The 17,100-nt window shown below is 43.4% G+C and overlaps 1 protein-coding gene across 2 annotated transcripts in view; it reads left to right on the top strand.

Annotated features, from left to right (window-relative positions):
* The window catches only part of BMPER (BMP binding endothelial regulator), a 432,288-nt gene that overhangs the window by 234,214 nt on the left and 180,974 nt on the right, over positions 1-17,100 (top strand). The window lies entirely within an intron of this gene.

Here is a 17,100-nt window from a genome sequence, read left to right as displayed (position 1 = left end):
GGAAATTCAATCATTAATATGGCCTGACAGAGCGGAGAAGAATCTTTGGCATGGAAAATTAGTCTAGCTGTTGCATTCAAATAGAACTTAAGACTGACTGATTCGGCGAATACCACTAAGAAGGGTATTCTGATTGTCAATTAATGAGTGCAAATATCATTTTTTTTTGCTACGTCTTTTGTGAGATATGTATTTATTCTGATTCTGGATAGATATATATATATATATATATATATTTATATATATATACAGACATATATATTTATATATACATGGTTGAGTCACATTATTATGACCACCAGCTAATAGCCAGAGTGACCACTGTGTACAGCATGGACAGCTGCTAGATGGGTTGAACTGTCATTTTAGACAGAAGTCTGGTAGCCCCCAGGTTCATTTTGATGGTGGGCTGCTCCACTGTAGGGGGTCAGTCAGTCCTCACGCACCTTCGTAGTAGACATTCACCTCTCACATCAATGGCACGTGGTGCTCTGCAGTTTCCACATCTGTTATTCGCAATGGTGCCATTTGTCCAGTCACAATACACCTTCACCACAGCAGCACGCGAACAGTTCACAAACTTCACTGTTTGAGAAATACTGCCACCCTTGGACCGAAAACCTATAATCATCCCTTTTTACAACTCTGACAAATCACCCCTTTTACCCATGACAGCAACAAGTGATATGTATGCAGATGGCCTATCGCACACCTTATATATATACCCACCAAACCAGCACACGACACGTGACATACTTCATGGGCTACGCGCTGCCGACATCAAATGTAGGAGGTGGTCATAACAATGTGACTTGACAGTGTGTTGGTATATATATATATATATATATATATATATATACTTGGCGTAAAAGAATACAGCAGCACTCGGAGAACTTGAATCACATAACAGATGTATTAAACAAACATCAAAAGCGACATAAACGTTTCGGGGCCACATCACCCCTTTGTCCTGGTCAGTGGCTATACATATTCATGGTGACATGAAATATCATGATCCCCATGATGAAGTCTTGCTATTAAGACGAAACACGTTGGGACATACCCTGGACCCTCTTATGATAGACAGATAAGCCTTTAAAAACTTTCACTTTTGTACACTTGCTACCTGCCTAAATTTGTCATGGACTTTTAAGAATTTTTTAAATAAAACTGTGTATTTTTTATTGTATTATTGTAGAGTGTGATACATTTGGGATTGCTATATAGCCCATTAATACTCTCACTAGCACAGTGTGATAGTTGCAGGTCTAAACGGTACACACTATTCTGTTTTTTCTTTTTCTGTTTCATGTCACCATGAATTACTTTTGGTCTGAGGACTGAAGACTACATCTTAGAGATAAGTGTTTTTCTTTCATCCTCCCAATACTTGTGTGTATATATATATATCTATATATATATATCTATATCTATATATATATAGCTATCTAACAATAAAACATATATAGGGGGCGCTCCATAGTGCATGAAACGTTTTTATTTTTAAAACAACACACTTAGATGTTTCCAACCAACGGGGCGGAGTCTAGTGACGTTGAGGATCGCTGAGGCTGCTGAGCGAAGAATTGCGGATGAGTGTGTTCCTGCCCGTGAGTCCCAGGGGAAAGAGCCGCCGTCGGGTGGAGGATTCCAGTGCAACCGTCTTGCACTTGCTGCAGCTTTGCCCGGTGATTGTTTGTGGAATCATGTGGTAACCAGCCCACACTGGTTGCCTTCTGGTACGAATGTAATCTTAGTATTGGTTGGAAACATCTGAGTGTGTTGTTTTAAAAATAAAAAAGTTTCATGCACTATGGCGCGCCCCCTATATATGTTTTATTGTTAGATACATACCTCCGTGGGAATTCGGACTGATTGGAGGGGAGCAGCGATCCTGGATTTTTCAAGGAGGATCTAGTGCCTATTAGCATCTATTGAGTTGCTGTGATTCCATGTTTGTAGACACATATTCAATTCATGTGTCATTAATCCATGTTTTTTGAACCAGCGCGATATCTGATAATATTGCATATATATATATATATATATATATATATATATAAACTTAATTTGCATTATTTTGCGCGGGAGACTTCTATTTTTATTATATTTATCTGCACACTTTTCATCAGCAGCCCCTCGTGATATACTGTAGAGGAATGTTTTGAAAAGTCTTTCTAACATTAATATTTTTAAGTAGTCCTATTTGATTATATACACATCTGTTCAGATTATAATTGACCACCTTGTGTGCATACTACTTTATTGATTTGATATATATATATATATATATATATATATATATATATACATACAGTATATGGAATTTGGAATCAGATTAGATCAGATCAGGGAAGGAACATGTGATAGTAATAAGTCAAGTATAACTCCTAGGGCCTGATATTGAGCGGAGGGTTAATTGCTGTGTTGTCAACAGACTCGGGATGTCAGGTAGCTTCTGTTGACAATAGATGTGGAGAAGAGATAAGGAGAATGCAATATTTGCATAGAAGTGAGTATTAGACACTGTATAGTGCAGCAGAATGATCAAGGAGAATTGATTAGTGCCCTTTATATTTTTCAGGGATCAAACTATTGAACAGCCTAGTCAGTGCAGTCTCTGTTGAGTGTTGGGAATAAAACGTGAATAAAGGGGGGGGCAAGCAATTGTATACTGTACAAGCATTTTAGGTGTGTGCAACCAGGACTTCAAGAAACTTGGACGGGCAAAGGCATGATAATAAGAAAGAAAATTTGGGACAGAAAATATTTGTTTATTTTTATTTTTTAAATTAATTCTGAATAGAAGTAGTTTTAGCATACTTGAATAATTATTTAGATAAACCAGTGGATATAGATTGAATGCATACAGTAGTTACATAGTTAATGCTTGATGAACACTGAAGACAATGAATAATTGATGACAGGGTAAAGTGGACAGTTCATAGATTGTGAATGGAAGAAGAGAGATGAAACTTCATTCAAATTAAGTAGAGAGAAGGTAGACGGTAAGGGAAGTGATTGAGCAGTTATTATTGAGCAAGAGGATACAATTTTGTAGCAGGTCTTCAGTGTACATGAGTTATAAATATGGTTGAGGGATCATTAATACAAATAATTATTCAACCTATCACTAGCTACAGGTGCAATTCCAGAGGACTGAAAAAGAGCGAATGTAGTACCACTGCACAAAAGTGGAAGCAAAGAAGAAGCCAGTTACTACAGACCAGTAAGCCTTTCATCAGTAGTATGGAAAGTCATGTAAACACTATTAAAAGAAAACAGTTGTGGAATATCTTAAATGGAACAATTTACAGGATCCCAAACAGCGTAGTCTTACTGGTGGGAGATCATGCCAAACAAATCTTATTGAATGTCTTGATGCCGTGACTAAAATAGTAGATGGGGGGAGGGGGGGTGGCTGTAGATGTAGCATATCTAGACTTTATTAAGACATTTGACCCACACTGGATTAGAAAACAGGTAAATGGATAAGCAAATTGAGTGCATTCTATGGAGGGAAATGTTACCAAGGTGAAGTACCCCAGGGATCTGCACTTGGACCAGTGATATTTAATGTCTTTGTTGGTGACATTGCAAACAGTATTGAAGGGAATGGCACAAAGATTTGTAACAGGGTAGACACACCAGGAGGGATAAAACAAACAATTGATGATCACATTAGGTAAACTTGAGGAATGGTCAACAGTGGGGCAACTACAGTTTAATGCTAAAAAATGCAAAATCATGCACTTGGGTCTCAAAAACCAAAAGGCTAAATATAGTATCAAGGCCACTATAATGGAAACTACTGAGGAGGATAGGGATTTAGGAGTCACTATTTCAAATGACTTAGAGGCAGGGAAGCAATGCAACAAAGCAATGAGAAAGGCAAGGCAGAAGCTTGGTTGCATAGGGAGAGGAATCAGTAGCAGGAAATAAGAAGTAATAATGCCACTGTATAGGCCTCATCTGGAATACAGTGACCATATCTCCAGAGGGATATAAATAAATTTGAGAGCGCGCAAAGAAGGGCAACTAAAATGGTGCATGGCATACATCACAAGACTTACCCAGAAAGACTAAAAGATCTTAACATGTATAGTTCGAAGCAGAGAAGGGAAAGGGGGGACATGACAGAAATTTTCAAATATACCACGGGTTTTAACAAATTACAGGAGGGAAACAGTCTTCAAAGGAAGAGAAGTATTAGAACTCGAGGATATGCGCTGAAACTGGAGGTAGGTAGGTTCAGGGGAAATTTAAGGAAACATTACTTCACAGAAAGGGTAGCGGATAAGTGGAAAAGCCTCCCATCAGAGGTGGTAGGGGCTAAGACAGTAGAGCAATTTATACATACTTGGGATAGGCATATGAATATCCTTACAAAGAACTAATGATCAAATACGGTTGAGATTGAAAAAAGGAGCAGACTAGATGGACCAAGTGGATTAGGTGGTTCCGGGTGCTTACAGTCAGGGCTCTGGCATGCATTACATGAGCATGCTGCCTTAGGCTGTGTACACACAAGACAGACATGTTGGTGGACCCACTGTTGTGCTGACAGAGCAGCCGATTCACTTAAATATACACACTTACCGATCGTCCGCTAGATATGTTGGTCCCTGTCATACAGCATTTTGAATTTGCCCAGCCAGCTGTGATGCTGGCCCTGGCAGCAAGTGTATGGGTGGTCGACGGAACGTCTGTCCACACAGCCAGATACCCCTAAATAACTATAGATATATTGGCCATCAGCTCTGCTGTACAGGCAATACAATATGTCTCTGAACGACGTCATTCACAGACATATTCACTCGAACAACCAATATATTGCTTAGTGTGTATCCATCTTTAATTTATATGTCTTCTCTGTTGTAAGACAGTTACAGCTCTACCCAGTGATCAGCTTGGAAGAAGCCTGAGTGAGAGTCATGCTGACAGTGAGAGGTGGGGCCTCTCACCAGCTCTCTACTGAACCAGTTTTAAACTGACACCATAGGACAGAGGTTCTCAAACTCGGTCCTCGGGAGCCCACACAGTGCATGTTTTGCAGGTCTCCTCACAGAATCGCAAGTGAAATAATTAGCTCCACCTGTGGACCTTTTAAAATGTGTCAGTGAGTAATTAATACACCTGTGCACCTGCTGGGTTACCTGCAAAACATGCACTGTGTGGGCTCCCGAGGACCGAGTTTGAGAACCTCTGCCATAGGAGGTTATATAACAGATCCTGTCAAAAGTTCAAATACTGCAGATAAAATCCCACATTAAGATGACCTATAACTACATGGACCATTCACAGATAAAATAAAATAAATGTTGGTTTCCTTGTGTATATATAGAAATATTTCAGCTGAGGATACCATATTAAAATTGTTATGTATTGATTTTATACAATTAAAACCTGTGTATGGCAATTTAATGTTTAATTAAGTACAGCACATTCTAATTTCACTCCACTAGGATCAAGTGCAAGTTGTAGTAAACCTGTGTGTACAGTATTGACAGTCCTTTCAAATCTTCTACATGCTATATATTAATTAAAAGCCTGGAGGTAGCCTGCTAGAAAAATAGTTTTTAATTTACACATTCTCACTAAAACAGACCACATTCAGTTTGCCTGTAGACTGATGTCCTTTGTCAACAGAAGCCCGTATCCAGTAGCGGATCTTGCTACGGGCACACGGGATTTTTGCCTTGGGCGCCGCCGCCATCCGGAGGGCACCGCCGCCGTGGCAAGATCCACTACTGGTGGTGCCCCCCCCCGGTGCCGGTACTTCTGTGCGGTGCGCAATGAAGTCATAGTGAACCGCACTGCATTGTGGGAGCAGCACTTAGACACTAGGGTCATGATTGACCTCTAGTGTCTATGCGGTTCTATGGGAGAGACGTCATGACGTCTCTCCCATAGATCAGAGGAGCGGCGCCAGTGGCCAGAGACGGAGGGCAGCAGCGGATGGGAATCAGGAGCGGGTATGGTAAGTATTATTATTATTTTTTTTTTTTTAAAGCGGCACAAACGGGGGTAATACTACTGGGGTCACAAACGGGGGCAATACTACTGGGGGCACAAACGGGGGCAATACTACTGGGGCCACAAATGGGGGCAATACTACTGGGGGCACAAACGGGGGCAATACTACTGGGGGCACATTGACCACACCCGTTTATGAAGCCACGCCCCTATTTTCACCCGGGGCGCCACAAGGGCTAGAACCGGCCCTGCACGTATCTTATGCTAATAAGTGAATGACTGGGGCATTAAGTCATAGGGTTATATGGCGTTAACCTTATGTCTATTCTCCTTTTGTGGGTACTTGATTGAAATTAATTTTGAAATTATATGCAGTATTGTATTCCCATATATAGCTAAACCCACATTGAGCAGTTACTGAATAGAATAGTTTAATTTAAAAAAGATAGTAAATATATCTTAAGTATTTCAATTTGGGAGTACACTGTACAATGCATTATGAGAGTATGTGTGCAGTCATTTTCCTTAGAGTGTCACTGCAGATATCATTTGATAGCACCTGTAAGCAAGACCACTTCATTTGATGTACAGCTGCTCACTCTTTCCTGAATAAGAGCACGTTTGACCTTCGTCTCACACCTACCACTGGACTATGCAGGTCTCTCCATATTGAGACTCAAAACAAAGACAGGCATACATCCAGCCAGAGGACAGAAAAATAAATCTTCAACTGGAACACTTAATCTCCTCACATTCTCCAATGAAACATTTCCCCTTCTTTGAGTTGCAGATTAGAGCTCATTAATCTGAAAGACATCATACACACAAAACTAGTCATCCATAGAAATTAAGGACACATTTTGGGAAGAAATCTCTGTGACACAGACTCAGTTTTTATTTTTGTTATATAATACTGTAGTGTGCGAGCCTTAACAGCAAGAATTTTCATTACTGAATACATCAGTAGCCCGATGAATTAGGTCTGCTTCATACTAGTCAGCTGTATCGTTATAAAAAAGCAGCACATTTATCTTTAGTCTGTTAATTTGAAACACATATTGTAAATTCTTTATAATTCTCACCAGATGATGGTGATGTGTGTCTCGGCACTGCTATGTAAACAGAGCACTGAGCCACCTAAATGCACAAATCCTAAAATAAATGTGCCTGCATGTGTGACTATACCCAATTTAAGGAAAGGAACAGAATACTTGGCAAAGACCGTGAAATCAACATCTTTCCCCGAGCAAAAAAAGGAGGGCGGAAAACTAAAAAAGTGTATCTAAAACGTACTTCAAACTATACGTGATTGTACTATCTAAGACAAAATAAATGTTACTTTCTATGAGTTTTGGATATAATGTGAATTATTATTAATATAATTGAAGTATTAGGTACACCCATCACCTGCACCCCAATTCATAGTTGTATTCAAACACAATGGTTTTTGTACAACTGTTAATGAGACTTGTGCTGCTGCTTATTTATCACTTGCTTGGCATGCTTGCATTGCTTTCAGCCACACCATGAACTGCATTCTCTGATATGGTCGCAAACTATGCGACCAGTCAGATACACAGTGTAGCTGGCTGCTAGAAGATAATCATCTAGCAGCTGCCACTCATAGAGGGACCTCACGGCCCTTCTGCGTCCCTGCACCTTCCACCAGTGTCTGTCATGCCGCTGATCGGTTAGCACGACAGGACTCCCCACCCGGCAGTTGCACAGAGGAGCAGCCGCTAGGGAAATAAAAGTCGCAATGTTTCTGATGGTGATGATCCGATGATCGAATTTTGAAAAACTAAGATTTTACAAATATTTAAAAAAAAAAAAACAATCTTTATTTTTTTATTTTTTAGATAACATAATTTTGGATAAGTTTAAATACATGTGCTTAATCTAATCCACTCAGGAACAACTTCTTTCCCCAAGCAATCAAGCTGTTCAACTCGATACTCGCTTAGCATTACTCTCATATTCAGATCCCTACTTGTCAGAGGCGTAACTAGAAATTTCTCTCCCCCAAGCCAAAATATTCTCTGGCGCCCCCCCACCCCCCATAATTGGCACTAGTGAAGCGATGAATCTGCGTGCGCCGCAAAAGGGGTGTGGCCTTTCTGAGATGGGCATGGCTTTGCATAAAGGGGTGTGGCATTGCCGGAAAAGACTACCTTATACCCCAGTTTTGCAACCTGCACGCCCAGACGTTAGCCACCACAGAAAAAAAAAATATCCTGATTCATGCCCCTTACATTATTTATAATTTTTACTCCTTATAGTAATGCCCATTACACATTATGCCACATACTGCAATGGCCCTTAGACATTATGCAACACACAATAATGCCCATGACACAATATGCCACACACCATAATGCCCCCGACACATTATGCCACACACTGTAATGCTTGTGACACATGACACGCATCGCAATGCCCGTTATACATTATGTTAAACACTGCAATGCCCCTGATACATTATAGCACATACAATGCCTGTGACACATTATGACACACACCGCAATGTCCGTGATACATTATGCCACACACTGCAATGTCCGTGATACATTATGCCACACACTGCAATGACCCTGAGAACTTATACCACATACCACAATGCCCGTGATATAGTATACCACACACCGTAATGCCCATTACACATTAAATCCTACAGTAAGGCTTCTAATTACTTTTAAATTACCTGCTCATTGCCTGGAGATTCATGCTCTTGGTTCTATGCATGGTGCAAGGGGTTTTCATGCTCAAGGTGTCATGCTCGTTACCAGGGGTTTCATGCGCTGGGTGTTATGCTTGTTGCCAAAGGTATCATGTGCTGGATTTCAAGTTTGCTGCCAGGGGGTAATATTTGTTGCCAGGGGTTTCATGCACTGGGTGTCATGCTCGTTGCTAGGGGGTAATGCTTGTTGCCAGGGATTTCATGAGCTGGGTGTTGTGCTTGTAACCAGGGGGTAATGCTTGTTGCTAGGCCTGTGTTCCCAGTGCCACATATGCCCCTAGTGCCAGATATTCCCCCCCACAGTGCCAGATACACATATGGCCCCAGTGCCCCAAATGCCCCCCCAGTGCCAGCTATACACATAACCCCAGTGCCAAATATGCCCCCCCAGTGCCAGGTACACATATGCCCCCAGTGCCAAATATGCCCCCCCCCCAGTGCCAGCTACACATATACCCCCAGTGCCAAATATTCCCCCCAGTGCCAGGTACACATATACCCTCAGTGCCAAATATGCCCCCCAGTGCCAGCTACACATATACTCCTAGTGCCAAATATGCCCCCCCCCCCCAGTGCCAGGTACACATATACCCCCAGTGCCAAATATGCCCCCCCAGTGCCAGGTATACATATACCTTCAGTGCCAAACATGCCCCCCCAGTGCCAGGTACAGATATACCCCTCAGTGCCAAATATGCCCCCCCCCAGTGCCAGGTACACATATACCCCCAGTGCCAAATATGCCCCCCAGTGCCAGGTACACATATACCCCCCAGTGTCAAATATGCCCACCCTGTGCCAGGTACACATATCCCCCCTGGTGCCAAATATGCCCCCCCAGTGCCAGGTACACATATACCCCCCAGTGCAAAATATGCCCCCCCAATGCCAGGTACACATATACCCCTCCCCCCAGTGCCTGGTACATATATACCCCCCAGTGCCAAATATGCTCCCCCAGTGCCAGGTACATATATACCCCCCAGTGCCAAATATGCTCACCTTGTGCCAGGTACATATATACCCCCCCAGTGCCAAATATGCTCCCCCAGTGCCATGTACATATATACCCCCCCCCCCCCCCCCAGTGCCAGATATGCTCCCCCAGTGCCAGGTACATATATACCCCTCAGTGCCAAATATGCTCCCCCAGTGCCAGGTACATATATAACCCCCAGTGCCAAATATGCTCCCCCAGTGCCAGGTATATATATACCCCTCCAGTGCCAAATATGCTCCCCCAGTGCCAGGTACATATATACCCCACCCAGTGCCAAATATGCTCCCCCAGTGCATGGTACATATATACCCCCCAGTGCCAAATATCCTTCCCTTGTGTCAGGTACATATATAACCCCCAGTGCCAAATATGCTCCCCCAGTGCCAGGTACATATATACCCCCCCAGTGCCAGATATGCTCCCCCATTGCCAGGTACATATATACCCCCCAGTGCCAAATATGCTCCCACAGTGCCAGGCACATATATAACTACCAGTGCCAAATATGCTCCCCCAGTGCCAAATATGCTCCCCCAGTGCCAGGTACATATATAACCCCCAGTGCCAAATATGCTCCCCCAGTGCCAGGTACATAAATACCTCACCCAGTGCCAAATATGCTCCCCCAGTGCATGGTACATATATATCCCCCAGTGACAAATATGCTCCCTCAGTGCCAGGTACATATATACCCCCCAGTGCCAGATATGCTCCCCCAGTGGCAGGTACATATATACCCCCCAGTGCCAAATATGCTTGCCCAGTGCCAGGTACATATATACCCCCCAGTGCAAAATATGCTCCCCCAGTACCAGGTACATATATACCCCCCAGTGCCAAATATGCTCCCCCAGTGCCAGGTACACCCCCCCTACCGCCCCCGGGCTCCCCCGCTGCTGTTCTGTTTTGGGAAGGAGGACACGGGAGGACACGGGAGGGCACAGTGCGCGCCTCTCCTGTGTATCCCTCCTGTGTCTCCAGCGGCGTGTCTGTTAAAGGAAGTGCCGGTTCGTGAGCCAATCAGAGCTCACGAACCGGCAGTACATTTAACAGACACGCCGCTGCCGCCGGAGACCCAGGAGGGACAAACAGGAGAGGTGCGCACTATGCCCTCCCATGTCCTTCCGAAAACAGCACAATCACTGGCGGTGGTGGCGGCGCCCCCTGCAGCCCTGCGCTTCCAAACGATTGCAGTGGCTGCGGGGCCCTAGTTAGACCACTGCTACTTGTGTATTCTAGTCATACATCACATGTTCTTCTTCCTCTATGTTTTTTTTTCTGTATATCATATGATGTATGGGAGCTGTAGCTATCAGAAACCAATTCCTTGTGTATTGTGTATTTTGTACTGATATACTTGGCAATAAACTGCTTCTGATTCTGATTCATGAAAAAGATTTCTCTTTGATGGATTCTGTTTACCTAACCTATGCATTGTAGGTAGAGGTTTGTGTTGTTTGTGTGATTTTTGATGTCTGTTGTCAGTTAAAAAAGTTGAAAGTTATACACACATTTTATTTGTTCGGCTAAACTCATGTAGAGATGAGCGCCTGAAATTTTTCGGGTTTTGTGTTTTGGTTTTGGGTTCGGTTCCGCGGCCGTGTTTTGGGTTCGACCGCGTTTTGGCAAAACCTCACCGAATTTTTTTTGTCGGATTCGGGTGTGTTTTGGATTCGGGTGGTTTTTTCAAAAAACCCTAAAAAACATCTTAAAACATTGAATTTGGGGGTCATTTTGATCCCATAGTATTATTAACCTCAATAACCATAATTAACACTCATTTTCAGTCTATTCTGAACACCTTACACCTCACAATATTATTTTTAGTCCTAAAATTTGCACCGAGGTCGCTGGATGACTAAGCTCAGCGACCCTAGTGGCCGACACAAACACCGGGCCCATCTAGGAGTGGCACTGCAGTGTCACGCAGGATGTCCCTTCCAAAAAACCCTCCCCAAACAGCACATGACGCAAAGAAAAAAAGAGGCGCAATGAGGTAGCTGTGTGAGTAAGATTAGCGACCCTAGTGGCCGACACAAACACCGGGCCCATCTAGGAGTGGCACTGCAGTGTCACGCAGGATGTCCCTTCCAAAAAACCCTCCCCAAACAGCACATGACGCAAAGAAAAAAAGAGGCGCAATGAGGTAGCTGACTGTGTGAGAAAGATAAGCGACCCTAGTGGCCGACACAAACACCGGGCCCATCTAGGAGTGGCACTGCAGTGTCACGCAGGATGTCCCTTCCAAAAAACCCTCCCCAAACAGCACATGACGCAAAGAAAAATAAAAGAAAAAAGAGGTGCAAGATGGAATTGTCCTTGGGCCCTTCCCACCCACCCTTATGTTGTATAAACAAAACAGGACATGCACACTTTAACCAACCCATCATTTCAGTGACAGGGTCTGCCACACGACTGTGACTGAAATGACGGGTTGGTTTGGACCCCCACCAAAAAAGAAGCAATTAATCTCTCCTTGCACAAACTGGCTCTACAGAGGCAAGATGTCCACCTCATCATCATCCTCCGATATATCACCGTGTACATCCCCCTCCTCACAGATTATCAATTCGTCCCCACTGGAATCCACCATGTCAGCTCCCTGTGTACTTTGTGGAGGCAATTGCTGCTGGTCAATGTCTCCGCGGAGGAATTGATTATAATTCATTTTAATGAACATCATCTTCTCCACATTTTCTGGATGTAACCTCGTACGCCGATTGCTGACAAGGTGAGCGGCGGCACTAAACACTCTTTCGGAGTACACACTTGTGGGAGGGCAACTTAGGTAGAATAAAGCCAGTTTGTGCAAGGGCCTCCAAATTGCCTCTTTTTCCTGCCAGTATAAGTACGGACTGTGTGACGTGCCTACTTGGATGCGGTCACTCATATAATCCTCCACCATTCTATCAATGGTGAGAGAATCATATGCAGTGACAGTAGACGACATGTCCGTAATGGTTGTCAGGTCCTTCAGTCCGGACCAGATGTCAGCATCAGCAGTCGCTCCAGACTGCCCTGCATCACCGCCAGCGGGTGGGCTCGGAATTCGGATTTGGGATTTCGAAGAATGCACAGTTCTTTGCTGTGCTGCTTTTGCCAGCTTGAGTCTTTTCATTTTTCTAGCGAGAGGCTGAGTGCTTCCATCCTCATGTGAAGCTGAACCACTAGCCATGAACATAGGCCAGGGCCTCAGCCGTTCCTTGCCACTCCGTGTGGTAAATGGCATATTGGCAAGTTTACGCTTCTCCTCCGACAATTTTATTTTAGGTTTTGGAGTCCTTTTTTTTTCTGATATTTGGTGTTTTGGATTTGACATGCTCTGTACTATGACATTGGGCATCGGCCTTGGCAGACGACGTTGCTGGCATTTCATCGTCTCGGCCATGACTAGTGGCAGCAGCTTCAGCACGAGGTGGAAGTGGATCTTGATCTTTCCCTAATTTTGGAACCTCAACTTTTTTGTTCTCCATATTTTATAGGCAGAACTAAAAGGCACCTCAGGTAAACAATGGAGATGGATGGATTGGATACTAGTATACAATTATGGACGGACTGCCACGGTTAGGTGGTATAAAAAAACCACGGTTAGGTGGTATATAATACAATTATGGATGGACGGACTGCCTGCCGAGTTCCGACACAGAGGTAGCCACAGCCGTGAACTACCGCACTGTACACTGGTTGATAAAGAGATAGTAGTATACTCGTAACAACTAGTATGACACTATGACGACGGTATAAAGAATGAAAAAAAAACCACGGTTAGGTGGTATATATTATAATAATAATACAATTATGGATGGACGGACTGCCTGCCGACTGCCGACACAGAGGTAGCCACAGCCGTGAACTACCGCACTGTACACTGGTTGATAAAGAGATAGTAGTATACTCGTAACAACTAGTATGACACTATGACGACGGTATAAAGAATGAAAAAAAAACCACGGTTAGGTGGTATATATTATAATAATAATACAATTATGGATGGACGGACTGCCTGCCGACTGCCGACACAGAGGTAGCCACAGCCGTGAACTACCGCACTGTACACTGGTTGATAAAGAGATAGTAGTATACTCGTAACAACTAGTATGACACTATGACGACGGTATAAAGAATGAAAAAAAAACCACGGTTAGGTGGTATATATTATAATAATAAATACAATTATGGATGGACGGACTGCCTGCCGACTGCCGACACAGAGGTAGCCACAGCCGTGAACTACCGCACTGTACACTGGTTGATAAAGAGATAGTAGTATACTCGTAACAACTAGTATGACACTATGACGACGGTATAAAGAATGAAAAAAAAACCACGGTTAGGTGGTATATATTATAATAATAATACAATTATGGATGGACGGACTGCCTGCCGACTGCCGACACAGAGGTAGCCACAGCCGTGAACTACCGCACTGTACACTGGTTGATAAAGAGATAGTAGTATACTCGTAACAACTAGTATGACACTATGACGACGGTATAAAGAATGAAAAAAAAACCACGGTTAGGTGGTATATATTATAATAATAATACAATTATGGATGGACGGACTGCCTGCCGACTGCCGACACAGAGGTAGCCACAGCCGTGAACTACCGCACTGTACACTGGTTGATAAAGAGATAGTAGTATACTCGTAACAACTAGTATGACACTATGACGACGGTATAAAGAATGAAAAAAAAACCACGGTTAGGTGGTATATATTATAATAATAATACAATTATGGATGGACGGACTGCCTGCCGACTGCCGACACAGAGGTAGCCACAGCCGTGAACTACCGCACTGTACACTGGTTGATAAAGAGATAGTAGTATACTCGTAACAACTAGTATGACACTATGACGACGGTATAAAGAATGAAAAAAAAACCACGGTTAGGTGGTATATATTATAATAATAAATACAATTATGGATGGACGGACTGCCTGCCGACTGCCGACACAGAGGTAGCCACAGCCGTGAACTACCGCACTGTACACTGGTTGATAAAGAGATAGTAGTATACTCGTAACAACTAGTATGACACTATGACGACGGTATAAAGAAAGAAAAAAAAATACCACGGTTAGGTGGTATATATTGTAATACAATTATGGATGGACGGACTGCCTGCCGAGTTCCGACTGCCGACACAGAGGTAGCCACAGCCGTGAACTACCGCACTGTACTGTGTCTGCTGCTAATATAGACTGGTTGATAAAGAGATAGTATACAATACATACAACAATATACTACTATACTGGTGGTCAGGCACTGGTCACCACTAGTCACACTGGCAGTGGCACTCCTGCAGCAAAAGTGTGCACTGTTTAATTTTAAATTAATATAATATTATGTACTCCTGGGGGCTCCTGCTATAACAACCTGCAGTGCTCCCCAGTCTCCCCCACAATTATTATAAGCTTTGCCTTTTATACATTGATGTGCAGCACACTGGGCTGAGCTGAGTGCACACAGACTGAGTCACACTGTGTGACTGGCTGCTGCTGTGTATCGTTTTTTTTCAGGCAGAGAACGGATATAGCAGAGAACGGATATATTATATTAAAATAAATAAAAGTTAACTAACAACAACTGCACTGGTCACTGTGGTAAACTCTGTCTGACTCTGCACAATCTCTCTCTCTCTTCTAATCTAATTTCTAATGGAGAGGACGCCAGCCACGTCCTCTCCCTATCAATCTCAATGCACGTGTGAAAATGGCGGCGACGCGCGGCTCCTTATATAGAATCCGAGTCTCGCGAGAATCCGACAGCGTCATGATGACGTTCGGGCGCGCTCGGGTTAACCGAGCAAGGCGGGAGGATCCGAGTCTGCTCGGACCCGTGAAAAAAACATGAAGTTCGTGCGGGTTCGGTTTCAGAGAAACCGAACCCGCTCATCTCTAAACTCATGTTGATGGAAACATGATTAGATACAGGGGTCATGCTTCTGGATCTAATTAGATAATAGTGTGGTCAGCCAGTATTCACACAACCATAAAGATTATTGTCTCGATTAGTTTTTTTCAGAGTAATACAAATTAAATGTGATTTTTGCATTCTGGATTATTACAGTAATCACTGGCCTAATCTCTACTGAATTGAACAAACCAGTTGGTTTTCTTATTAGTTACGAACCTTTTCCTTTCTTTGTTAACTAAAGGAACTTTCTTATAACACAATCCCTGCACTAACCAACCTGGGCTTTGTTTTCACTATAGCAGTGTATGATCTTGGTCTCTGATATAGTGGTTGAGGGTTTATTTAGAGATGAGCGGGTTCGGTTTCTTTGAATCCGAACCCGCACGAACTTCACTTTTTTTTCCACGGGTCCGAGCGACTCGGATCTTCCCGCCTTGCTCGGTTAACCCGAGCGCGCCCGAACGTCATCATGACGCTGTCGGATTCTCGCGAGGCTCGGATTCTATCGCGAGACTCGGATTCTATATAAGGAGCCGCGCGTCGCCGCCATTTTCACTCGTGCATTGAGATTGATAGGGAGAGGACGTGTCTGGCGTCCTCTCCATTAGAATAGAGATAGATAGATTAGATAGAGAGAGATTGTGCAGAGTCGCAGACAGAGTTAGTTTACCACAGTCAGTGACCAGTGCAGTTGCTAGTTAACTTTTATTTAATATAATATATCCGTTCACTTCTCTCTGCTATATCCGTTCTCTGCCTGAAAAAAAAAACGATACACAGCACAGTCAGTCACACAGTGTGACTCAGTCTGTGTGCACTCAGCTCAGCCCAGTGTGCTGCACAGTCATCAATGTATAAATTAAAAGCTTATAATTAATTGTGGGGGAGACTGGGGAGCACTGCAGGTTGTTAGCAGGAGCCAGGAGTACAATTATATTAATTAACAGTGCACACTTTTGCTGCAGGAGTGGTGACCAGTGCCTGACCACCAGTATAGTATTGTTGTATACTACTAATATCTCTTTAAATATCAACCAGTCTATATTAGCAGCAGACACAGTACAGTGCGGTAGTTCACGGCTGTGGCTACCTCTGTGTCGGCACACGGCAGGCAGTCCGTCCGACCAGAATTGTATTATTTATTATTATATACCTACCACCTAACCGTGGTTTTTTTTTCATTCTTTATACCGTCATAGTGTCATCCTAATTGTTACGAGTATACTACTATCTCTTTATCAACCAGTGTACAGTGCGGTAGTTCACGGCTGTGGCTACCTCTGTGTCGGCACACGGCAGGCAGTCCGTCCGACCAGAATTGTATTATTTATTATTATATACCTACCACCTAACCGTGGTTTTTTTTTCATTCTTTATACCGTCATAGTGTCATCCTAATTGTTACGAGTATACTACTATCTCTTTATCAACCAGTGTACAGTGCGGTAGTTCACGGCTGTGGC

Source organism: Pseudophryne corroboree, chromosome 5 (assembly GCF_028390025.1).
Source record: "Pseudophryne corroboree isolate aPseCor3 chromosome 5, aPseCor3.hap2, whole genome shotgun sequence".
Classification (NCBI taxonomy): Eukaryota; Metazoa; Chordata; class Amphibia; order Anura; family Myobatrachidae; genus Pseudophryne; species Pseudophryne corroboree.
Note: the sequence above shows the minus strand (reverse complement) of the source record. Positions and strands in the feature narration are given on the sequence as shown.